At 39.9% G+C, this 26565-nt stretch overlaps 1 protein-coding gene across 8 annotated transcripts in view; it reads right to left on the bottom strand.

Moving 5' to 3' along the window:
- The window catches only part of TJP1 (tight junction protein 1), a 178420-nt gene that overhangs the window by 60059 nt on the left and 91796 nt on the right, over window positions 1–26565 (bottom strand). Inside the window, exon 1 of one of the 8 annotated variants that reach the window (XM_064517479.1) lies at window positions 26437–26564. The exons of 6 other annotated variants lie outside the window; for them this stretch is intronic. The gene's annotated coding sequence lies outside the window, so the exon portion shown is untranslated. Of the gene's footprint in view, window positions 1–8758; window positions 8899–26436; window position 26565 lie in introns of those variants that run through there. One more of the 8 variants, XM_064517478.1, reaches the window with a different exon arrangement.

The following is a 26565-nucleotide window of genomic DNA, read 5'->3' as shown; positions in this document are numbered from 1 at the left end:
TGAAAAAAAGAAAAAAACCAGAGGGAGAGAGAGAAAGATTCTATAGTTAATTTATCAAGTTCTTCAGGAATTAAGATTTGGAACGGAAATATTCCAACAAACATATGGTGCCTCTTGCCTGCTAGAAGCAGTTGACAGCTACTTTTGTAGTTGCAGAATTCCAGGATTTTCTGAGCTTCTGCCTCAATCTCTCTATGAAAAGATGCATCAGTTTGTCTAGTAAGATTTTTAAATGGTGCAAAATCTCCTAAGTCTCATCAACTCCCAACTTCTTACTAATTGTGGTAAAGTGTCCTTCCCTACCCAGCACGACCCCACAGAGGGCAATCTCTCCCCCATCCTGAAATTTGGATAAATTTGAATCTTCTTAACATCCAGTTAAGAGTCACATGGCTGCTAGAGCACTCCCTAACAGCTCACATGAAGTTTACACATTCAAAGGAGGAAAGGTGGTGAGCGGAGGACACAAACACAGGAGTTGAAAGGGGATAGTGAATAGCGTTAAATATTACAGCTAGTTGAAAACGAGTAACTTCTTCAGTTTGATTAGAAAGTTGTTAGTGACTTTGGAGGAGAAAGTCAGGTAACAAACAGTTCAGTTAAAAAAAAGTGTGAAATGTAGAACACAACAGCTTCCTCCCAAAAGTGGGAGGGTTGAAAGTTAAAAGGAAAAAAACAAATTAAACCAGCAGTCAATGAGAGGGAAGGAACGACGCCTTAGAGCAGCATTTCAATAGCCTGTTGAGTCAGATGCAGAGGCAGCCATGTGATTTGGCTGAGGACAAGGTAACACTACGCTACGCTGGTGATTAATGTTAATGCGTTTGAAGGGCTTATTCAGGCATCAGGAAGGAAAACATTCCCGACCTTTCTCATCAGGCAGGTATGGGAAGTGCAAAACACTACTTTCTCAGTAAAGAGAACTATCCCTGTCCTGTCAGCAAAGTCTAGTTTTGTATTATTTCATCATGGACCGGAGTACTCTCTTACCTAGTTTCAAAACACGAGTCTTGAAGAAGCAGGAGAGGTATCTTATTTAAGCAGATACAATTCAGTACTCTCCAAGTCGTACTTTTTTCTACAATAACTGTTTTCCAAGCTATTTATATGCACAGGTCTACTTCAGGATTTTCTTCCTGAAAAACGTCCTCAAGCTAACACATTAACTATCAACTAACTGCTGAAGCAAAAAGCCAAGAATAAAAAAACCCCACCAAGGTAACGCTCTACAGTTTTCCTTATAATTGCTATACTATTCAATTATATAATTGAATGAATATATATATATATATATACACACACACACACACACGAAATTACTTTGGTTTTTGAGTAAGTTACAGGTGTAGAATGCAAAAAGTCTTATTTAGAAATACTAGTCAATACTACCAGTATTATTTAAATTCTGGAAAACAGTGTGTGGGAGAAGACGGAAGGAGAAAAGCCAGACTCCTTTTCCTGTCTGTCAAGCCATTAGATCAGTCCAGCAGCCCGCAGACCTACAGACGAATTCTCATCTCCCAAACAGCTTGTTCCTATTGCTTAATTTTTAATTAGTCCTTTGCAACCTTCTTAGTTTCTACATAAGACTAATTGATTAAAATCTCTCCGCTACTGAATAGAAGAAATGTGACTGTGAAAGTTCAGTTTCAGAGTAACAGGCAGCAGGGGTGACGGGGGCCTGCGAATGAAGATGATGGGTTATTTCAGTAATTGCATGAACCAACCAAGCAGGTGCCCAGCGTCGCAGAGACAAGGGGTAGCAGCCAGCAAACGGAAGCCATAATATCCGTATAATCCTTAAAGCAGCACTTTGGGGCTGTGGTCTGCCATTACAAAGGGGCTACAGCCTAAGCTTATGGCTGCTCTTCTCCTCAGGGCAGGCTGTCTCCTCTGTTTGCAAAGCTGCTCTGAACTGGGGCAAGGAATTGATCAGGATTTTTTTTTTTTTTTGGTAGTGTTTCTTGGACAAGCAGAGGGAGCAGGCAGGAAGAGGCAAAAAAAAAAATACAAAACAGGGGTCTTTTCTGGTGGGTTATTCATCGACTATGAATGTAGAAGCAGAACCCATACGGCAACAAGTGCACAGTCAATCATTCTCATAATCCTGCCCGCTTTGGAAGGAGCATCATCCACCCGCCCGCAGGTCGTGGGAAATGCAGCACAATTTCTCATTCACAGCCAGCTATAGAGTTTTTTGCTTTGTTTTTAAGCTTTATCCTGGCTATACCACTATTAGAGATTTGAAAAGTAGGGATGTTTCTTTTCATAAACCAAAACAAGATTCACAGTTACCAAAATAAAATATCTAAGAATATTATATGGAAAAAGGTGTATTTTTACACCTTCCTATTTATTATCTTTCTTTTTCTAAATGACCTGCTTCCTTCTCAGAGCCAATAACAAGCACGAGCTCCAAAAGAACGAGCAAGCCCAGAAGAACATTTCCACTTTCTCCCTTCCCTTAGGAGGGCATAAAGCATAAACGGACACACACTCACAAAATCAAAAACAAGCCAGAAAAGCCTTTCCAAGAAGATGAGAAGTTGTAGGACGGAACAGCAGCAACACAACTGATTCCACTGGGGTACTCAGACCGGACAAGAGGCCATAAACACCCGAGACCCAGCCCAAACAGCTGCCCCGATTATAACCCTCCTCTCTGATGTCCTAATGGCAGCAATCCCACTGTTGCCTTGCACTGTGCCAGTAGTTTACAACTGTTTCCAATTGGGAAATCTCTAATAAAATATAAAATAAAAATTAAAAACCCCCACCTGTTTAAGAGTGATGTGCATCCCACTTACTAAACCTAAGCAGCCTTTTGCCAGCAGCACGCTCTGGTTTGGGGGAGTTTTGTTCCCCTCCCTCCCCCCATTTGTAGACTGCATTCCCCTACTCCAGGTCCAATAACTATGAACTCCACGAATCCTAGGCTGAAAAATTATGACCCCTGCCATTTCTTACTCATTGAGTCAGGAGACAACCCCCAGTGTCCTTCCCTTTGAAGGCTAGGAAAGGGGACGCAACAGATACACTTGCTAAAGCAAGATGACAAAATAATTGCTGTACAAGAGCCCTAATACTAACTTTAATCTAAACTGTCAAGGAATTCAGATTTGCATAACTATCACAACTTTCCCCATCCCACACCACAGACATACAGCTAGGACATTTTCTAACAGTGCATTGCCTTTACATGTATAAGGCAAAACAGACTTTTCAAAAATTAATAAAATACTATCTTCACACTGAGAGCTATCTGACAGACTTGCAATTATTCTGACCATTCTAGTTGAACACACTGATTTTTAAATAAAATTTCTACTATGCAAATTTAGAAAGCCTCTACCAAAAATTGTTGACAGTCTTTCCAATAAGATAGCTTCAAGGCCTTTCTGCAGCTTAAGCTTCACCTTCTGTTTCCCCAATTCAGCATTTCAGGTGGTAACAAAAAAGAAAAAGTGTAACTAAAAAGAACAGTTCCATCATTTAACTTGCTTTAAAATGTTAGCCACATTCAAAAAAAACCCAGAAACCAAAGATTAACCTTAAAATTGGTCACAAAGCTACTTTTGTATTTACACCAGCAAACAAAAAACCCCAAAAAACCAAAAAACCACACCCACGCATTTAAGCAGAACAAACCTCGCCCCGATAGCGTCTGCTCAGCAGCTTTAACCATGCATCATCATAATTTCTCTTCCCACAAGTTGTGCATTAAGACGGAAAGTACATCCAAGACACAGGGTTACATTCTTGACCAGACCTGCGTCGTGTCCACCCGTCACCCCTTTGGAATGCACGTTCCCAGCTAGGCCGGAAAAACACGAGGGCAGAAGTGAGCGGGGCCATTTCAAAGTGTGCTTTGTGCTTCTACCAGAACCACATCTTCTAGCAACCAGGAACCATATTTAAAAATTAAGACTTAAGTAGTCTCTAAATTCAAAGACCTTAAACAGGAGCACTGTTGGCCGTTGCTGAAAGGCATTCCAGTTCAGCTCCGCCCTGAAAAGTGCAAGCCACAGCTACAGCCTGACACTCCAGTCTGCAAACTGAAAACGCACTCAAGTTGACACAACCTTCACCTCATTCACTTCTTACTCCTCTATGCTACAGAAAGCAGTTCCCCTTTACTTTGCCATTCTGAATGTGATATTTTCTAAGAAAGCAACAAAAAGTTACACAAAGGGAAATAACTAATGTAGAAATTTAAGCCTTTTTGCCATCTACTCCCTTTTCTCATTAAGTCCAATGTTTTAAAACAAATTAAGGCTTTAATTTACAACATAGTTCAAATTCATTGAACAGTGACAAAGCTCAAAAGCAAGCAGGAAAGAAAAAAAGGACAAAAAAATCTGACTTAGCTGTGCTTCTTTTTCCTTTGGATATAACATTTGTTCACGCATTGTTGCGTATTAGCACCAGTCTGCCCCACCCACCCACCCAACAAGTACTCAACCCAGCAGAAGGAAAGCTCCATACACAATCCTGGCCAACTCAGGCTTGTCTCCCACCCACCCTCTTTTTTTAAGGCGGGGGAGAGCACATCAGAACAACCTCGTTTCACCTCATGGTTGAACTCAAGTTCTTCCAAGAGCAGAACCTGACCCCATTTTGGTCTGCACCATGCTCTTGCCCTTGGATGTTCTTCACCAACAGCAGCCCAAACCGCGTGCCTGTGACTTGCTGGTACCCATAAGCCAAGGACCCACAACGCCATTTTGGAAAAAGGACCCCGTGCTGTTACGAGTCTGGGACAGATCAGCAATGTAAGAAAAGTTGATGCAACAAACCTAAGAACTTTAAGCTTTACAAGACAATACAGAAAAACGTAGTGAAACGCTTTTCCCATTCAACCTCTGCTTTAATGTTGCAACTACATAGCATGCAAATGCAGGAAATATTTTAACTGCCTGGACGTGAATTCTGAGGAAACAAATACATTGGAAAAAATAAACATGTTAAGGCTGTATGAACATATACTAACTATTAGCTTATGTATGCATACTGTACTGTTGCCATTTTTCCTTATATAAAAGTTAATTTAAATATGATAGGAACACAGAAATACATTATTTTTTTCCTCTTACTCTGTAAAATGGTTCAACCTTTAACTGAGATACTGTTATGCTGATCACCAACTTTACTCTTCAAATCACCCCTAAGGAGCTGCAGAACCACTTTTTCAAACGTACTACAACTTTTGCATATGTTGACAGTGCACTGTCAACTTAAGATCCACTGTTCAAGCCATATTAGTCTCCAAAGACTAAAACCAACATAAACATTACCATATTAATAGTGCAAACTACTGATGTATCCACTTACTATGTTTAAGCTTTGAGACCAGTGGGACACATTATGCATATTACACAAGTGCCAAGTTTCTTGCAGGCCATGCTTTTTCAAGCACGTAGGATGCTCAAAGTTAATATTTTTCACCTCTAAATTTATTAAACTTGGGTCTTAGTTTTTGTATCTTGTTGATTAGTTGATTCTCTGAGTTCTGTTAGTTGTAGGGTTTGAACTTCTTCCAAACTGAAGGCAAGGCTACTGCAAAATATTAGGTATAGGATAGCTTAATATCACTTTGAACAACCTACAGTCCCCCTACCAACACAGGGAACACCACTGTATCCATATCACTAGACCTAAACATTAGGATTGCTTAAAGAATAATTTTAAAAAGCAGTATTTTAAATATACTTAGATTGTCTTTATTTTTAGGATACATCACATCTTCAAGATTTTTTTTCCTACTGTTACCAGAATTGGGTAAGCACTTCTTCCGAGACAAAATTTGAGTTTCTCATGTAAGCAAGTGACAACCATCAAACACACACAACTGCAGAACATGATGTGAGTATGTTGGCACTTGGAAGTCAGCCTAAACAATCAAGTCTGGTCTGGTAGGCCAGGGCAGATCACTGAATCAAAATGCTTTTTGCTTTCTAGTGGTCTCACTTTGCATTTAGTTGCAGTTAGATTCTGCAGGGTTGGTTTTTGTTTGTTTGGTTTTGTTTTTTTTTTTAATAATGTTTGCAAAAAGTAGTCTATTCCAGCAATGGTTAACAGTGTGACAACACTGAAGCACATTTAGCCTAAGCCACTTTTATCAGTCCAAGAAAGTAGTATCAAACACAACCAAAAGTAATACTCATAATTAAGTGAATTTCAGGTGCCTTTGTAGAAGCATTTTAAAAATTGAAAAGTGCAAGAAGAAGAAAGTTAGCACACCCTGTAAACACTCAAAAAGAAGCAAAATTACAGCTTTAAAAAGCTACAAATAAAACCCAGGAAATACAGGTAGTTTTCACTTTCGCTTTCATCCAGAATTTCTGATGAGGAAAACCTACACTTACTGCCATTGATAAGTAATGCCACAAGTTTTCCCTAGGCAGGCCCAAGGGCAACTGAAAGTCAGGTCATTTGTAGGATACTATCATTACAGTTCAACTGCTGGTGGTCCCTCAGCACCCTTTGCTAGACAGTAATAGTATTGGTACCACCTGTGACAATTTACAGGAGAAGCCTAATTCTCACCCAGTGAAGTGATGCATCTAAGTACCTAGTACAGAGACCCATTGGGGAAAATATTTTCTATCACAATCAGATACCTTTTATAAGCAACAAATAGAAAGAGTTCCATATATAACACATATGAAATGAAGGATCAAACTAATCTATATAAAGACATGTCCATAAAGCAATAGTTGATGCCATGGCTTCAACAAAACATTGAAATAAGGAACAACTATTTCATAAGCAAGGCAAGTAGAGAGGCTACATGCTCGAGAGAGAGACGAGACACAGGAGAAGCTGCTCGCTATCCCCCTAGGTAATCATCATTTCATAAAGCATACTGGTTAATTGCTAGCTAAGCAATGGTCAAGAAATGACAAGCACGTAGAGTATTTCAGAGAGAACTCTGAAAACAAAGCCTAAAAATACAGTCTGTCCATAACTCTTCAGACATGCTACCCTGTCAAACCCACCTCTTGGCAGGCATCTCCCATCTGTGCTTAATGGGCAGATGTCTTTTTAGGTTACTCAGCACATTTTTTAAATGAAAAAGCATGAATGACATTTGAGTTGTTTATCCAACCAGCTGGAAAAGAAATTGGATAAGCTCTTGGTTAACAGCTGAAATGCCTGTATAATTTTGGCCAGTGACCTGTTTATCCTAGGTTACAGCTACAGTTCATTCAACTGTTGCCCCAAAAGCTATCACATTTCACATCAGCAAGAACCAGATGCTTGAGGGGAAAAAAGGCAACTGAATCACCTACACAAACCTGCAAAAATAGCCAGCCTTTTACTAGAAAGAGTTCAGACTCAGTTAAATATTCTAAAAAGGCTCAAATTATAAAGATATTTAACAGAGGTGTCACGTCTTCTAGTAAACTAGAAGACATACTGGGCAACTGCAGAAGCAAACAGAAGGCACGTCTTCCTTAAATGTATAAAGGACCCTCAAAAGCTCGACTTCTCTGCATCAGACAGATCAGAATGAGTCAACTCCACAGGAAATTCCACCATGGCCACGGTTTGTGGAAGAAATACTGAGGGCTCCTGAAACACAATTTTGCATAGTTCTCGCTGCAGAAAATCCCAGTATTTCCACAGAGCAGCAGTCCTAAAGCTGAGAATGGCAACACACACAGTGCTCAGACATATTTCCTTTATTAGGATAAAGTAACTTAAGAAAGGGGATACTTGAGGAAAAAGAAAAAAGCTTCTCTATGATCATCACATACAGAACTGGACATTGAGTAATAGCCCAGTATGGATACAGTAGAAGCTGTTACTTTAAAACTACCAAGTCTGAAAAGACACAATATAAAAATGGAAATAATGATATTAAAATCCCATCACTCACATGATATAGTCTAGTCCCTCTTCTTTGGAAAAAAGTTATTTTCCCTCCTACACCCAAACTTTTCTTTTTTTTAATAAAAAGTCAGCTAAAAAACTGCATGGACTGTTTATGCATATTTATGACACCAGTCTTCACTACAAAAAAAATTTTAGAGCATTTAATACTTCTACTATCTTTGCCATATCTCATTTTCTGCCCACTTGCAGGCTGATTTCAGCAGGGAAAAAGTTTTAATTTTGCTATGTAAACAGGCACTCTATTTACCTTGTCAATCTCCCATAAAAGCAAAAGCAGTTAAGTGAGAACATACAAACTACCAGGTGAATTTTATGAAATTCTAGCCTGCAGTAGAGCAAATATTTCTTCCAACTTTTACAACAACACTATTTTATACACTAAGCAAATCTCATTTCATTATTATTTCTCACCAGGTAGAATCCTAATTCTGGAGTGATTTCAAGATTCTTTAAGAATTGCTTTTAAATGTATTTTTAAAATAACTAATCTGGAAAGAAACAAGAAAAAAGTTGGCCTTATGTATTTTAATTCAATTGTTGTAGAAACTAGATTTAATCCCACTACCATTGAAATATTTGGACAACGGGAATCTTTCTGATCAGCTTCATTTCCTTTAGAAGAGATATGACTTTCTTTGTTAAACAAAACAAAGAATTTTTCCACTCTGAACCACTGTTAAATATTGTGCCCTTATTTGAATTGAGTATTATATTCCACAAAAACCCAAATGCCAAAACTGAAAAAGAGAGAAAATCTAGAACCACTAATTTCACATGCAGGTAATTTATATCAACATGTGTAACACTGCCATCTTGCAACAGATGAGGTTAAAATTAGGATGTATATATAAACACTCACTCTGCTTCAAATACGGATTTTCTGCCACACATCCTTCAGCTGACACAAAACTCCTACAAAAGAAATCTCGGAGAAGTGGATGGTTTTCTACTGCTTAGCAGAACAAATTTAGCTCCCTGATGATCTAATAAGCACCAGAGCTAGCAGAAGGGGAAGGGTGAGCTCACCCCTTTCATCAGGGAGGCTGACCAAGAGCCTAAGCTATGATGTAAATTAAAAGCCAAAAAGCTTCGGTGCGTAGGCTGAAGCCGCAGTCAGGCCCTCGCTCCGGGTGGCAGATTAGAGGTAGCAGTGAAGAGGCAGCGCGTGGCAGGAGCCGCGCTTCCCAGCACAGTCTTCACCTCCCCTCCCTGCAGTTGCTCCAGTTTGTTTGCCACCCCCCGCTTCAGTCAGCTGGTTCAGCTTAGTAAACTGACAGGAAAATCATCAGCAAAGAACAAACGATTTTTTTTTTTTTTTTAAAGATCAGGGACATGAACTAGAATATCGAGAGGTCAACCAGCACAAGGGCGGGGGTTACGGAGGAAGACCAGCTCGCCATCCCTTCGTTTAAGCTGCAACAAGCTATTATATCCCCTTTGCTATTTCTTGTAACCTTGGAGTAGTAAACCTGCACATTTTATAGCAAAGACACCAGGCCAGAGCTGGTCCAACACTGATCATACTGAGGTTTTTCTATGAAGATATCCCAAAGACACTGTTCTACTGCATTTGAATTTCACTTTTTAGGTAGCCTCCCCGCACAAGGAACGACCCAGGGCTCTTCACGGCGCATGTCTGGGAGCACAGCAACAGCAAGAGCACAGTAACACATGACTAAGGTTGATCGCATTTGAGGCTAACCTAAGTATCCACACCAGCCCACCACTTCCCCACCTGAACATTACCCAATAGAAACTGGTGTTACTTTAAAACCGTGCCTTTCCAAATGAAACCTCCCGGAGCCTCATTCTGCATCACGGAGGCCAGTGGTGAAATTCTTCTGAGTGGAAGAAACACACGCTTAATTTTAGAAGAAAATAGATCACACCCCTCAAAACAGAAAACAAGACAAAAGTCACCCTAGTTTATTTACAGATTTAGAAGACATGGAGATAAGAACAGTGCAAAAAAATTCAAAATAAGCTATAATTTATTCTTAAAATAGAAGGTAAGACACCTAGGTTAACATCCAAACTTAAAAAAATTTTTAAACCAATTACACTGTTCCACCTGCATTCAGAACAGGGGGCAGAGGCTTACCAATCATTACATTCAGGCATCAAACTTACAACTGTTCGTTACCACTAACAGCAAACAGTAACACTATGGACTGAAGCATCAGAGAACTACAGAAGGAGAAGAACGAAAGAGTTAATTCACAAAATTATGTCCTGGCCATAACACGTTCAATCGCTCTGCAAAAAAAGTGGTCCAGGTCAAACGGGGAGCTGTACTACTCGATAACTCTTGTTCTGTTCTCCATCCTCCAGTTCAGTAATTACTCCTCATTTTAAGTATCCTTTTGTAATTAAAGGGAGCCAAGATAGATAGCCTGCATTTTTAAACGATTCTTTAGCCAGCAATAGTCATCTAACTATTAACAACAGATTTTTAAAACGTTAAGACTTTTAACCCATCTGCTATAGAGTCTGGTCTCACTATCCAGCTTGTAATACAATATCTGTATTAATAGAATCTCTTTCCACTCATCTTAAGAATTATGGAACTACCATCTGTAAACTGCACTACATACAACGCAACAGTAACAGGGAGTGGAAATATAACACCAAACTATACAACCTCGGCTTGCAACATATGGGAACGGAGAGAAGTTAAAGGCCTAAAACTGCTGCGGGAGATAAAAGCTGCAGAACAGGTAGAATGAGAAGTTATTGAGAAACTGAGATTAACCACACCAAACGAGTTGTTAGCAAGGGCAGAGGGCAAACATCAGAGAAGCAAAGCAGATTTCTCCAGTACTGAACTATACACTCCTCTTACAAAAGAAAGACTGAAATTATATTTCATGGAAGTGCATTAGAGTTTAGTGCCTTTAGATTGAAGATGCAAGTACTTCTACAGAGACTTTTTGCCTTATGTAGGATCCTGCATCGGAGAAAGGCATAAAGCTGTTCTAAAAATACATAGTACTGCAATTTATACCAAAATATTTAATATTTTTGTGACAATTTGGACATACACTCAATCCAAACAGAATTCCTAAATTATTGACTACAGAGAAACTATTTAATCCAGAGGATGCTATGGAAAAAAAACTGAAAAACAAACAGGTGGTGGTGGTAGGGGGGGAATAGTCAGAAAAAAATAAAGATACAAGAAAGGAAACAGTACTTCCAAAGATGGCTGTAGCATTGAGACAGTCTTTCTCCTTTAGTAAGAGTAAGACCAGAAATGAACGGGAAAAGAAAACTTGCTATAAACAGAGTGCTTTTAAAGCTCCACTGATTTAATATTCATATCTTCAGTCATGCATGCTCTAAGAATTTAAAGAAAAAAATTAAGTGCAATGACAATACCTAAAACTTCATTGCTTCTGTCAGTGCATCAGTTTAGTTCTGTCTCTTCCCCAAGTTTTTGTAGGTTCACCTTCAAGAGTCATTCCTATGAAATTTAAGCCTCTAAAAGATAATACAGCTGTTGACAACATTACAGTATCTATATTTTTGCAACAGTATGGTATGCTACAGTAAAGGTGATCCAGATTTTACCAAATATTGAACTGAGCTGTGCAAAATATATTTCCTCTGTGGAATTTAAAATGTGACTACAGTGGTAAGGAAACTATTTGAATACATACTAAGAACACGCTGTCTGCCCTGCTACCCATTACAATGGGTCAACTTTTTTTTTTTTTTTTTTTTAAGGTTAGTACTACAATACTGAAGTTACGCTGTTCAAGTTAATTTTCTGCTCTACATTCATCGCATGCGCTGTTCTCTTCACTGCATCTGCTATAGCAGGAAAATATATAAGATAAAATTTACATGTTAGTGCACTGTCACTTTATACTATTTAGCCAGATGGCATAAGCAATTTTAAATACCCCAGCTGCTCATTCCTGGAGATGCACTACTACTTCAAGAGAAAAGTACAGCATGTTTTAACATCTTGCAGCCACTGGAAATGCAGTAAACACAAGGGAATACCTGCGCAGTCACCCCGTCTTTCTTTAAAGGCAGCCATTCACAGAAGCAGACAGCGATGCCATACAGTCATGCTTCCCAAAGAAGCTCAAGTCTTAAAATTATAAAAAACTTCATACCTGATCTATGTATAAGGCATCGAGTGAATCTTACATCTTTGTTTTCCACTTCTCAGCACAAAAAAAGTTATTGATCCAAACTCACTGAACTCAAACTTGACTTTGAATCAGGCCACAAGCCATCAAAAGACTACATTCAAAATACATACATCCCCTGGAGTCAAAGGTTTAATTGTATATGGGTAAAATCGATAATGGGCTGCTATGTTTCTTACTGTAACAGCTTGTTTGGATTAGACTTCCACTTTATGCAAATATCCAGTGCTTATTTTCAGTAAGAGTACAGATTCCCTATGAGTGCCTTGGGAAAGCAAAAGCCAGTTCATCCTTGTAACATTCTGGTCACACAACTGGAATTAAAGTTTATTTGGGGATTTATTTTTCTTCTTCTATGATCCCTGCAAGTCAGGCACTGCTTGATGTAAAAACTATTAAGATAGTTAAATACAAAACTGGTAGAGAGATTAAATGAAAATCAAGTCAGTTTAACTTCCTATCCATACTCTATTCCTACTGAAAACTGTACTGGCATTTTACTTACCATAACGTCAATTAAGCATCACATAGTCAAAAGACAACATTTACTTATCAGCCTCCTCCTCTTCTTTTTATCAATCTAAGACGACACAAGACTTCAAATTTCTACATGATATATACTACATTTCAGAAAGCTGTTTTCCACTGCATTGGTCACCAGGAATAAAGGACCATTGTTTTTTTAATCCTCTCCCTCCCCCCTTTTGCTTGGTCACACACATGCTCTCTCCCCTCACCCACCCGCTCTTTAAAGCCACCACATCTACTTTTCAAGACTGCTTGTTTGCAGCAGCTCTGAGCAAACCCCATAGATCAACACACACACGATTTTGTTTTTCGGGTGGAAGTTAGCATGAACACAATGTATGTGGAGGCCATCAGCAACTGGGCCTCGTTAAAAACTATGTGTGCAGTCAGCAGGGGAGAAGGGTTGTCACAGAAAAAGGGGGGCTAAAAGCAGGGAACGAGAGCCAACTTTGCTCACAGTCAGTAGCCTAAGTGCCTACCACTCAGCAAAAGCATTTTTAAAACCGCTGCATCAAAGCTTTCTGTGAGTTAGTCAGCATGGGAGAGGCCAGCGCGCCAAAGTCAGGCTGCGGCAGCCCCGGCGCACTGGCAGTGCCCGGAGTGACCCCAAAGGTCGGTGCTGCCGGGCAGCCCGGTAATCTGTAAATTGCCTTGGCTTATCACTTGGAAGCAACATAATTACATTGCTTCAAGGGCTAGCACAGTAAAGGCAGATTTTAGGTATCACGTTTTGGTCAGCTACATACTAACACATAGATTTTAAGTATATCCAGGAAATGAGAACTAAGATATGAATCAAGATGGAAAATAATTAATCAACTGGTTTTCTGACAGAGAGAAAAATGAAGCTATTTACACGAGTTCTCCAACATTGCTTACAGTGTTTTGTCAGGGATGAGCATCTTCGAGATTTTCACAAGTGTTCCGAAATTCTGTTGTTGAAAATGTTTTTCTCTAAAAGTTATTTCTGAATAAATAAATAAAATGAAGTTACTGAAGAACTGGAAAGGCCTTATTCTGGACACGAACAAAAGGTACAGCAAGCAAAATCTGGTTTCACACTAAGCTCCGGCTTCCATTTAAACTGGTACTTTCCATAAGCAGAGAGGGACGGTTACCGCCAGCTACAAACATTCCAAGCAATTTATTCATAGCAAAGCAAGCCAGTCATTGACTTCGCTCCAAGTTTTTCCAGGAATGGAAAAGAAAAGTGGATCCCTCATCAGCCTACCTACCTCACCAGATTAAAGATGCACAAATTTACTCACCACCATCATCCTGAACAGGACCGCTATAGAGTCAAATGTTTTCAACTCACTGTTTGATTCATGTGCTTCTCTCCTGTCAGACACCATAGTATCTAGCACATCAACCCGATCACACGGCTCAAGGAACAGATATCTGCATTTGCAACTCATTGCATACAGTTTACTTCACCCTGTCTGACACAGCCCTTTTGCTGCAAAGGCAGCCACTGTCTGTTTACTTTTTGCCACTATGCTACCAACATATTTATTTCTGCTTCTTTGTTCTAGGTGACTTTAAACAGTCTTTATTTGCACAGGGGAAGGAAGGGAGCAAAAACAACATCAAATTAAAAAGAACGTCTTAAAAATCCTCACTTTCAATTCAATTGTAAACAAGAGAGGAAGAAAGCCCATTCACTTTGAAGTTGCACATTAGCTCTTTATAATATGAAAGCCTTCTTAAAATAAGCCTTTCATCCTCAGTATTAGTTGTCATGTTTACTTATTCATTGTACAGTATTATTAGAGAGACTACTATGCTTTACACAACAAAAGAGGATGGTTAAAAAAAATCCAGAGTACTTAGGCATATGGTAAGTAGCAACTGTTTACATCAGTTTCTGTAATCAGGTAAGGTCACTGCGTTACTGATTTAACTCCAAAGTTTGTTTCAGAAAGCCTTAAGGTGCTCTTTTAAGATACTCTTTCAATTAGAGCATCAACCTATCAATTTTATTGGTTGTAGTGAAGCTACATGACATACAATAAAGGTAAAATTTGAGTTTTTCCAGACTAACATTTCCTCACACGCCTTTGTAAATTTATCTTGTAATTCAGTAACCGTGCCTGTATACAAGTTAGGATGCTTCCAGTCAAGTATCTCACCATCATTCATACTCCACAAATGTTTTTGTGTGCACTTTAAGCGCAGCAAACTGTGGTAACTCTTAGTAACTTGTAACTTCTGTATCTCCACAGTTAAAAATAACCTGACACTCCAGAGTAAGTATTTGGATTTGAAACAGAAGTCATCTTAATTCTCCAAGTGAACCTGGTACGGCCGCCTGCTGAAAACAGCCGACAGCGTAACTCGGTGCCACCGCACTTCTGGAGGACCAGCAGTGCTCCGTGTCACCCGCCGCCCCAGCACCTGCGTCCGCTGCCTCTTCCTCCTCGCAGCAGGCCTGGCCCCGCTGGGAGCCACCTCCGCGGGGCGGACCAGCCCACAGCCTCCGCTCCCGCAGCACTGATCTTCCGGCAGCTTTACTGCCCGAAGAGACCTGCCGTAGGGTCACACGGGCACTGCGGAAGCAAGACAGAAGAGAGACCTCCTTCGGACAACAGGGCCGACAGAGCAGTTTAACCTAACTGCTAAGCCATGCCCTGAAAACGATGTGGTATAAGCAGGTACGGAAGCAAGCATGAATATTAAAAAACACTTTCTGGATTTTCAACATGAGTTGTGTATCTTCTCTATTAAATGTGTAACTGAGCTGAAGGATTTGCCATTTAATCTGGAAACTGTTAGTATCTTATTTCAAATGAAGAGATGCATACAACACACTAACCGTCTGCCACTCTCTGTGAAGATGTGGATGCAGCCCTGGGATTACAAATACTGCATCTGCAGCAGTGCATAATTTCTAAAGCAGTTATTACTAGTTTTTAAGTTTTTGGTTACAACACTGAAAAATGCAGAATACACAGAAAAGGGTTTTTGGTGGTTTTTTTTTTTTTCCCCCTCCCCTAAGTTAGGTTTTAGGAAGTATCTGCCAAGGCAGCAAGGTAGTCTCAAGAATTAACACAATAGATTTACACCATGTTAAGGACATAATAAATATGGTCTGCAGACTTGAATATTTTTGTGAAGGCTTTCAGGATTAAAATTGTGAGGAACTAAAGAAAGAAGCTTCTTGCTTCGATTCTCCTCTCTTTCCCAAGCAGAGTATCTTCCCTTTTGACTGCTGACAATGCCAAATATTTAAGGAAAAAAGCAATTCTGAAAGTACAGAGGAAACAATTTATCATTTGAAACATTTCTCTGGCTAGTTCCTTTTGTATAAAGTATTTTTATTAATAACAACTATTTAAGGTATGTGTGAGGGGAGATAGTTAATGTAATCAGAACTTCAGTCTACCAAAATACATGCTGCAGTAATCCACATTCAAGTTTAGAGTCATCCATCTGTTTGCATTTAAAACTACTATCTTAGTACATTTTAAAGTACAGGACATAAATCTCACATAGTTGTCAACTGAACAGTTTACAGACAAAAAGATAGTCCTAACTATCAGTATCAGTAACCCAGCTGATTTAAAAGGCATCCTCATAATTCTGGACAATAATAATAAACAAAAAAAGAAAAACAGCACTGGTCATTCTAAGGAAAGAATGATCTCAGCCACTCTCAGCCACTGGCTTCTTACTACTGCTTACACATTTTTCCAAGATAAAGAGGCATTTACTTGTTTCATTATCTACAATCAGTAAGAAGCCCTTTTAAGTTAGCACTGGTTTATTTCAAATGAATCATCTCTGACTCTATATATCCTCAAAGGCAAAGAGTTCTTTAAAATTAAAAGCCCAAGCACATTCACTTACATGTACATTAACTTCCACTTCCAAAATTCCTCTTAATACACAGAGCTGGCAGCCATAAAATTACATACAAGAATTACAAGATTTCTCCTGGAACCAGGCATGTATTGATTAAATGATCTCATATTTCAGATAGCAAATTTAACTGAAAAAGTGCTTGACATAAAATGGCATAGTTTACTGGGAACAGTGCACTAGAGAGAAATGTTTCCCAGAATGCTGATAGCCCTCTTCCAAGGGGAACTGCAGTTTTTGTTTGTTAGATAGTCACTTCCTAATTACTATCGTTTTCTTATAACGGAAAAAAACCAAGGAAAAAAAAATTAACCTGGCAAGAAAAAAGTGCAAGGAACAGGGACTGAGTTACATTGATTTTCAACCCTATTTGTACCTCTTCCCAGTATGCAACTCCTCCTGCCCCAGCTCCTCCCCGCAATAAAACGACAGAAAAAAAAAAAACAGGATATTTGAGGGAACTGACAAACATGGATAAAGAGAAATCATATTCCTAACACCTCATTAAAAATACTGCCAGTGGTTGGGTTTTTTGTTTGTTTTGTTGTTGTTGTTTTTGCACACCTTTAGACCACTGGGGTGGTGCTCCTCTCAGCTGGAGGACAGAGACACTGTGAAAGTCAAGCAATTCCAAGCCACCCCTTCCTTAAATAGATTGTTTTAGCTGGGGAAGGCAGGAGGGAAGAGGCGAAGAGTTTCCTTAAGCCAGGACATGTCATTAATTTACAAGAATAGTCTTCTATTCCACAGAAATTGTTACTAACCCCTGAACTAATTCAAACTCTGAGTCTTTGTAAGTGGAAGCATTTAGGTCAGAATCTCCTCTCCCTGAAGACACCATGGTATTCTCAGAAAGGCGATCACTTCATTTTAACTTGCGTGTAATCGGGTCCTATCTAAACTAGCACTTAAAACCAGCAGAGATCAAAGAATTGCAGGTTATGCTTACTTTGCTGGCTATCTATGCAAGATTTACAAGAACAGATATATATTTAACAGGATATAGCTTGCTCAATATTGTGCCTTTTGTCTGTTATCTGGGAGCATGTTCAGATAAACATTTTATAATTGAAGAGGAATATCCAAGTTCTGCAACTCTGAAGCAGCTAGTATCAGACTGGGATTATTTCTTGTCTGACATTTGCATTCTTGAAAGTGCCTGGAGTAGCAACTTGCTCTGGAAGGCCTTACTATTATTGGGAATTTTGCATAGAATCCCAGCATCCTTCAAGTTGTCTTGTATTTTGCTTTAGCCTTTTAAATAGGTTTTACGATTCTCTTTTCCTCTCCCTATTGCCTTCGGTTTTCTCTTACAGAGAGCAGTAACAAGAAGATGAGCTCGCATGAGAGCTACAAGAAACAATATTCCTACAGCTCGACTGACACTCTGAAGTTTTTATTACAGCTCTTTCAGAGCTTCAGTCCAATGCTACCATCTTGATTTTTAGTAGTAACCTTTAAATACAACTGTGCAATTACTCTTGATTAGACGATTCTGCGAGTAAGGCTTACTCACACAACTCAAGGTTTCACAATAGTTACTCAGAGGCCAGACACCTTAGCTTTTGCGCTAAGATTTATTTTTCTTTGCGAGGGAGGGTAGAAGAGAAAGGAGGAGGAATAGGTAATGACTCACCGTTAAAAACTCCTGTCTGCCTGCATCTCTGAGCTGCTTTTGGCTCCTCCTTTCCTTTCATTCCCTTCTTCCTCAATCATCACCTATTATTTTTCTCCCTAATTCTATCCTTTCTGTAGTTCCTTCTCTCTCATCACGATTCCCACTTTCAGCTTAGCCAACAGAGACTTCCATAAAAATCCAGGAAAGGTTGGTACAGATCTCTGGCATGTTACACACCTCTCCCTGGTGAGCACTTGAGAAACCAGATCCCAGCCTTTCATTCAGAGAGGATGCTGGAATTCCAGACAGCTTGAAACACTACACACACCAAGCTATTCTGGCTTCCCTTTTTTCATTCTTAAGAGGAACAATATGCACTTACAGCAGCTAGGAACATGCCTGCTGTTTACTCTTAACTTCTAAATGCTGCTCACATGTAAAGAGCTACTTCACCTGATGCTGCCACCCTCGGCACTGCCATGAAGCAGGGCACAGATGCAGGTTTTTACCATTTTAGAGGTATCTGAGGAATATTGAGCAGCAACAGCAGGACACCGCTGAGACACATCATATCAGAAGAACTGAAAAACTTAGGCAATACAATGCCTTTGCCATTAACCTCAGAAGATAATAGTGCATTGGTTTATACTGTCTTTATGTAAGATTTGCATGCATCTGCAGCTGACCGCCAAGTAAATAAAAATTCAAATCCTGATAGAGCCAGTGGCATACAGCCAAGAAGCTTCCTAACTGCCCCCCCTTCAAGACGACATTTCATGGCCCAATTACCACCTTACAAAAAAATCAGACTTATTTTTTCAGACTAATCAGTGCTACTGCATATAAGTAGCAGCTACTGGCCCTCATATTTTACAGGAGACAAATAATGATAACATTAAATTTTCAGAGTTGCATGCTGACAGGGTATTCAAACTATGTTTACTGAGAGACCCCCTAATTTGAAACTCAGCAGTTTCTTGGGCAGCTCTAGGGGACATTTACCTTCTAACTACCAACAGTATGATTACAATAAACTACATGAGAAAGACTGGAAAAAATAAACTGACATACTTCAGAGGGTTTCTACAGCTCTGTCTGCTTCAGATGAAATATATTCTTGGTTCAAGCTACTAACGTGTTGTTTATAAATCTATAGACCTTTCTTGTTCTCCCTAGCTAGAGGTTCCCAATTCTTGAAACATTAACCCAGTCTACATTACCCATAGGGGAAAAAAAAACCTCGCAATAAACAAAAAGTAAGCCCATTTAGCACACTCACATGAGATTACCCTCCAGGAATTTCCATCCCACAACAGCTGTGTCATTAACAGAGGGGCTTATCTTCTACAGGATGGCCAATCACACTTTCCACAATTTAACTTCAAGTTTGGAGGAAACACAAGCTCTTTTGTCAAATAGCCATGCTTTCAAGCTTGGCTTTAAGGCCTTTACTACCTACTAGAAATACTACTGCAGGGAGTCCACATTTACAGGTTTTTCCACTGAACTCTCTTCAGGAAGACTACTTTATGTGGAGAGATTCATGGGCAAAGTACTACTGTGCCAAGGAAGAGATAGGAACAACGATGGGTGGAGTGAGATAGCAAAAGAATTTTTAAACACGCAGCCTGTGCTGACAGGGTTAATACGATCTGGCCTTCTCCCAGATTTAATTCTGGGGAAGCCAGCCATCTAAAGTGAACATGAATTACAGATTTATTATGAGTCTTGGAATTTGTTCAAATAAACAATACTTGGCATATTTAGCCCCAGGTACTATGCTGATCCTATAATATTAGTTACAACTGACTAATTGTCTGATAACACATTTTCAGCTAACACCTTTTAAAGTTTCTTCTCCTAAAGTTTTGCAGTTAATGTTTTAAAAGATTTTATAGTAAAGTATGAGTACACCAACTCATGCATCAGCACTGCCAGAGATTTCAGTAAGGCAGAAACTGACATCACTCTGAAAACTGAACCACCTCTGCTGTTGCATCATGTCACAGCTTCTAGTGACAATTTAAGGTTATTACTTTCCTTTAACCATATTTAAAGATGAACACTGTCTCTTCAGCCACATACTAATGCTTCTTCACAATTTTCATACTAGCCAATTTCATAGCACATATCACCAAGTCATTAACGTCGCAGTGAGAGCGGCAGCGTTGCAGTGGCTGTGGTCTACAGACACACACTCAGCGAGATGTGTAGGACAAGGCAATGGATGTTCTTTCAGCCACGTGAACTATTCTTAAAGGCTTGTGTCCAAAAGCTTGACCATACTCTCCAAAGTATATTAACAGGTCTAAAAGGCACCACCTCTTTCCCTATGCACCTTGCTTCTTTTATGTCCCATATGGATATATAACAAGAGTCACCATCCTAGAACATAAATAGATGAAATGGGGCTGTTCAATACTTACTGACAAAAAATACAAAGCCGGACACAGCATGAGGGGGTGAAAGAAGCCCAGTGCCTCTGCCGAAGAGGTTTATGTTCTTAGCCAGAAACAGGTAAAATTCTTTAGATTCAGCTTTTAGTCTATCTCTCATTGTGCTCTCTGCACAGATACACTCTCCATCATCATCTCTTGAAGCACACAGGGCTACAGAGGTGCAAGAAGCAACACCGTCGTGCTGCTGGCTCCCCGACTCCTTCCCTCTGCAATTCTGATACTGGCCTCAAACACAGGAGCAAGGAAAGAGCTGCTGTAGCAACTTAAACTCATCAACAAAGATGAACTTATCCAATCAAGGCTGGTACGCTTGCTTGAATTTTGCCACAGGGAACTTGCCTATTGCATGTCCTGTTCTATAGATTAGTCTATCTAGAAAACCTACTGAAAGAGCCTATCAGGTGTGAATTTAATATAATAATTTCATATTAGTTCACACTGTGGATGCCCTTCTCTCACAATGCAAATGTGATAGTCCCATGCAGAAATAGGAGCATTCGTATGGAAAGTTAGCCTAAAATACTTATTCTTGCTACTTCCCCAACCACTGAATCTTGCTGCATTTTTTAAAAGCAAATTGGACAATCCTCTCCACTGGGATAGAGCATGATAATTTCTATTCCATGCAAATAAAGAAATAGCTATTTGTTAAATGACTGTTGACCCAGTGGGGCAAAGCAGAAGACAGTATTACTGGGCCCCATTCAAACCTGGCAAGGAACAGGCAAGACAATATAAAGGGATCATATGGATTCAAAATTAATTAGTGCCTGGTTTAAGAAGCAGGAAGGGAGTCATGACTGTATGTTGTAAGGAAGCCCTTAGAGAGCTCTAATGTCAAAGGGGGTGGGGAGAGAAGGGAGTGCTGTTCATTGCAGTGCTTACTGGAAAAGGCTCGGAACTACAACCAAAGAAACTGTCTACTCTTGTGCAGTTTCTATTTTTAGCAAGTCAGTACTTCATGTGTCTTGGGGGCCGGGAGGAAGACAAGACTATCAGGGTAGTATCCAGTTCTCGCTTCTTTTCCTATCGAAAAATAACAAAACACAGCCTTTGAGAATTATATGGGCAAAAAAAGGATATCGGTATTCTTGTCCACTTCTCATAAGAAGATGAACATCTCTAATGCAATGCTCCCTACTGCTATCTTATTGAATTTAGGCTACCCTCCCCCACCACAAAAGGGTAGAACATCTGTTTATAATGGATTAGGAAACACAGGATCCTGTTAGAGATTACCAAATACCCTTGAGAAAATAAATACTATTTTAACATAAAGTCAATATTTAAATTTTTAGCACCTACAATACGTTTAATGTTTTCAAGTTTCTAAAGAAACCCTGATATGCAAAGGCTAGAAATAACTCTGAAGAATTACTGAAGATGCCACTGAATTAGCGGGAAACGTGAGCAGAGAGCCCAGTCCAGCACACGCTGGGGCAATTCTCCAGCCATACATTAACCCAGCTACACAGTTCCAAGCTCACAGGGCTTGCAGCTTCATCTAAGGACAAGCCATACCCAGGAAAACCCGTGGGTAACAGAGCAGACACCACTGTCCCTGGACAACTCACTACATCTGTGGCCATGGCAGCACTTGTTACTCTACGGGAGCCAAGGGACCCATACTGGAACGTAGAGAATGCAGATAAACATATTTCTTCATTTTCTCAAACCCTTCAGCAAGCACATCGCAACTCCTTAAAACAAGAACACTCCTACTATTTATAACCATAAACAGCAGCCTTTGAGAAGTCTGCCCCTACAATAGCATAGTTATCATACAAAAAGATCATTTCAAGACTTTCTGGACACAACATAAATATGCTGCATGTAATCAAGGGATTAATTTTAAAACTACCCTATGGCTGTTTGCTTAATCAGTACATTCAGTGAAGAAGTCATTAGTAATGTTCTTTGCCCGAGAAAACATTGAACATGGTAAAAATGCATCGAAAAATAATATTGAACTATCACAACCAGGAAAAATTGAGGGCAGATTAAATGACTGATGTCTTATTTAGCCAGGAGACAGTTTGCTGAACGGATTACATAACTTGAAACATCCTAACTTAAAACTTAAAGAGCATCTGCATCAAATATTACCCATAACCTCAGACAAACACTTAGAATTTGAAAACGTTAACAAATCAAAATTGGCATTGCTAATCTTTGCATAAAGATGCGTACAGTTTTACTCTCCCCACACTGTAACTGCAATTGTTTTTTTTCCCCACCAGGTATACTCCAGACATTACCTTTCCTCTTCATAATAGAGAAGCAAAACAGAAGAGAAGGTCCTACTTTGTATTGCAGGCTTACTGATACGGCCTGTAGCCAGAAGGACAAACAGCTGGGTCTCCCATGGTCCAAACTTCCACCGACTTTGACAGAAGTAGAATTTTTTGAAAAGTGCTTTAAATGGAGATAGACGTTACTTTTGGATACTGTTTCTAGTAATAAAAACAAAGTATTTAACACAGTTCACCATTTAACGCAGTTCACTATTAATTACAGTTCTGTTTTTAACTAATTAACCCATGCTGACGGCTTCTTACCATGCATTTTAATGGGTCCTCATATCAGAAAGTTTTGAATACGATATTACATTTCAGTGTCAATGTGGACATATACTCAACCTTAAGGACAACTCATGACTTTATGCACCAATTAAAAATACCATGTTTTGAGATGTTTTTTGCACACATATAAGCCTGATAGCCATTCTCACAGCATACAGGTAGTAGCACAATACTTGCCTTACAATACACATGAAGTACAGAAACCTGTTTAGAGGTGCTTTCCATGAAACAAAGTTGTTTGTTTTTTTTTTTTTAAGCTGGTCACTGATAAGGTCTTACTGATTTTCTAATCTGAAAAAGCAAAAGCAGCTCCCAGTCAGTCAGACTTCAAGCTTCATTTGCATTACAGTAATCTTTGTCCCACATATTGAACAGGAAGCATCTCCAGAACACACTTTGCAAAAATGTACAAAATGTGAAGCTTATGCCTCTTCTCATATCATCAGAACAAAATTCATACTGAAAGTGACGCTCAAGTTGCCTACAGTCATAACCAAAACAGTTGAAGTAATTAAAAGAAATTCCAAGTCTCCAATCTATCCAATTTTCTTAAACAACACATTAAAAAAGTATTTTATCAGATCCAAATAAAGCTAAAGGAATACCATTAAAATAAGATGCAGTCTTTCAATAGAAGTAAAAAGTGTCAAGTAGAAGCTAGGTTCTGATGCTAAATCAACTCATAAGCTTGCTTCTGGGATTGTGTGTTACTTCACCATATGCATTTTCTATGTATTTATCTCTTTATTGTTACACGTGAAGAACCTCACCAACATTTTAGTGTTTATATAGACTTCATTGAAAAAAGCTAACAACAACAAACTCCATGTCTCCCAAACCTAGGTATTTGGTGAACTACAGCCCTTAAAAACACATTTTAAAAGCTCATGCATATACCCTTTACAAGGAACAAATACACTGGTGCCTCCAACTAAGATTTGGGGTAAGAATGCTAAACCACATTTAAGATGACTGTGAGGTCGTTCGCTCTTGCAATGGAACCAAAGATTGCTTGCAATCACTGAGTCTTGAACTGTTAACAGGGTAAAGCTCTCCACCATTTGGTAGGAGCAGTAGACAAGAAATAAATGCCTAGAGCTCAAAAGAAAAAAAGGACAAACAAAACCCTATTACAGGACTGAGGCAAAAGACTGTGAAATAACCTTTGTACATGCATTTAAAACTAGCAGGAAGTTTCAAGAACTGAAGTTCAACATTCAAAATGGATCAAGGCTTCCAGAACTCCTGCCGCTATGTTTACTGCTTAAAAGCATTATTTTTCACCAATACAGACTACATTTGAGCTCTCAGCTTAAAGGTAGAAAGCTTTACATCTCACTACTTATACCCTGACACAGTCATTCCCACAGCGTCCATTAGTATTGCTCAAAAAAACATCAGAAGAGATTAGGCCCCCTACATTTTGCAATCACAGCCACCACTGGATTAGACTGCAAGCACAATTTCATGAAGTTTCTCTCACTGTTTTCTATTGTTTACCACCAACAGCTACTGCAAGCATTTAAAATTTTAATAAACACACATTCTTTGGTAGCATAGCAGGCAAAAAGTTAAGTAACCCAATTTGAAAGGGAGGAAAGACTGTAGCAGAAAGACTGTTGACAACAGGGCACAATGCAATAATATCAGCTCAGATTACTACCTGCACAATTAAGAATAACTCAGATGATCAAAAAAAGTTTTTAGCTCTCTTCTCATCAAGTGCACCAATACAGATATACAAAACCCCAGAAGCTAAAGAACACATTAAGCAAAAGTTCTTTTAACAGATACAGGCATTCATAGGGTTATTTTTATGCATCACATCCCAAAAAATTAGAAAGGGGGTACCCTTTCTTAAGGGAGCCACCGAAGGAAACAACACCTGACTGACACTTGGAACACAGAAGTCCTCCAATACCCTATCACTTCTAAGCCACTTATAGTTTGCTTTGTTTCATATTTCCAGCTACTCAAACTATATAAACAAGGAGCTAATTAATGGCTGAAGTAGGAATAACAGTAGCCACCTACTGAAAGCATTGCCGTTCGGACAAGGAAATTCATACAAATAGCACGCACAAGTTCCTAGCTTTGAAAGACACTTCTGTGACAAAATAAGGTCAAAAAAGTAAGCAGTAACAGCTTGCACAAAGGGTTATTACGGATCGTAAGAACTTACATTGAAGAAAAAACCACAGAACTTGCACAATTATTTTAGAAGTGCTCTTCTGAGAGAAAGCTATTTCAAAGATGTGATTTTTATAACACTTAAAAACATATTAATGAAGAGTTAACACAGAGGGAAAGTATATTTTACAGCATTCTTAAGTGAGCATGCTTTCTAGTGTAATTAATTTGGCTGGTATTCTATACACATACATACGCACGCAGAGCCAGCCTGATATGTCCAAGGTCTGGAATAAGTTTCAAATAACCACTATGGTTAAGATACAAAAAAGCTGTATTTATTTTGATATTAGACTGGTGTAAAATAGAAAGTTGTATTTAGAAACATTGTTTTTCTTTTTTTAAGAGAGCGCACACACGTGAGAGAGCCAATACTTTTTCAGCCTTGAAAAACACATATTTTAAGGGAATACTTTGTCTCAGAAATGGGAATGTAGCACCCTTTAAAAAAAAAAAAAAAGAAAAAAAAGAAAACCATCTGCAAAATTAAAGCCAAAGCAATTTCTCACAATTCCTCACATGGCAGACTTCTAACATAACAGTACTCTTTTTAAGAGCGAAGACAACACTTACGTGCACTGCATGTTTGTCATCTCTGTAAAGGCATTTAACATGAAAACATGTATGTTTTACTTGTCCTTGTGGCTAGCTGATACTACCAGTTCGAAACATTGCCCAGATAAACCGCTTCTCCGCTTGCAACACGTGGAGCGCCGGAGCCCGTGCCTGCCTAGCCTACGAGGCAACAGAAGCGCTCTGGAAGCCTAAGCGGCTACACACCTCGGTGACCCAACGCTAACGTCTGGATTTTAGAGACCGCGCCGTGGAAGCTGAAACTGCCCTGCTGTAACACAGTCTCGAAACCCGGACTGAGAGCTCGGAGGCCGCGAAGTTACCGGCGGCGCCTCGCAGCCAGCCACCGGGCAGAGCTCCGCGCTCCCCGCAGCCCGAGGGCCTCGCCCCCGCCGCCGGGCGCCCGCCCGCAGGTGACACCAGCCCGAAACCGCCCGGTTTCACCCGAGCGCGGGCCGGCGCCGGCCCCCGCCCTCCCGCTGCCGGACGGGGCTGCGGACCTCGGCGCGGCCCCGATTCCGCGGGGGGGGAACGGCCCGCGGCCCCGCCGCCCTGCCCGCGCTCACCTGCGGCTCGGGCGGGCCCGCGCCCCGCCGACGGCTCCGCGGGTGGCGCCGCCCCGGAGCTGCTCGCCGGTGTCAGCAGCCGCCCGCCCCGCCTGACTCAGCGGCGACCGGCCCGGCCCGGCCCAGCCC

The sequence above is a fragment of the Dromaius novaehollandiae genome, chromosome 10, assembly GCF_036370855.1.
Source record: "Dromaius novaehollandiae isolate bDroNov1 chromosome 10, bDroNov1.hap1, whole genome shotgun sequence".
Classification (NCBI taxonomy): domain Eukaryota; kingdom Metazoa; phylum Chordata; class Aves; order Casuariiformes; family Dromaiidae; genus Dromaius; species Dromaius novaehollandiae.
This window is presented reverse-complemented; position numbering and strand designations above follow the sequence as displayed.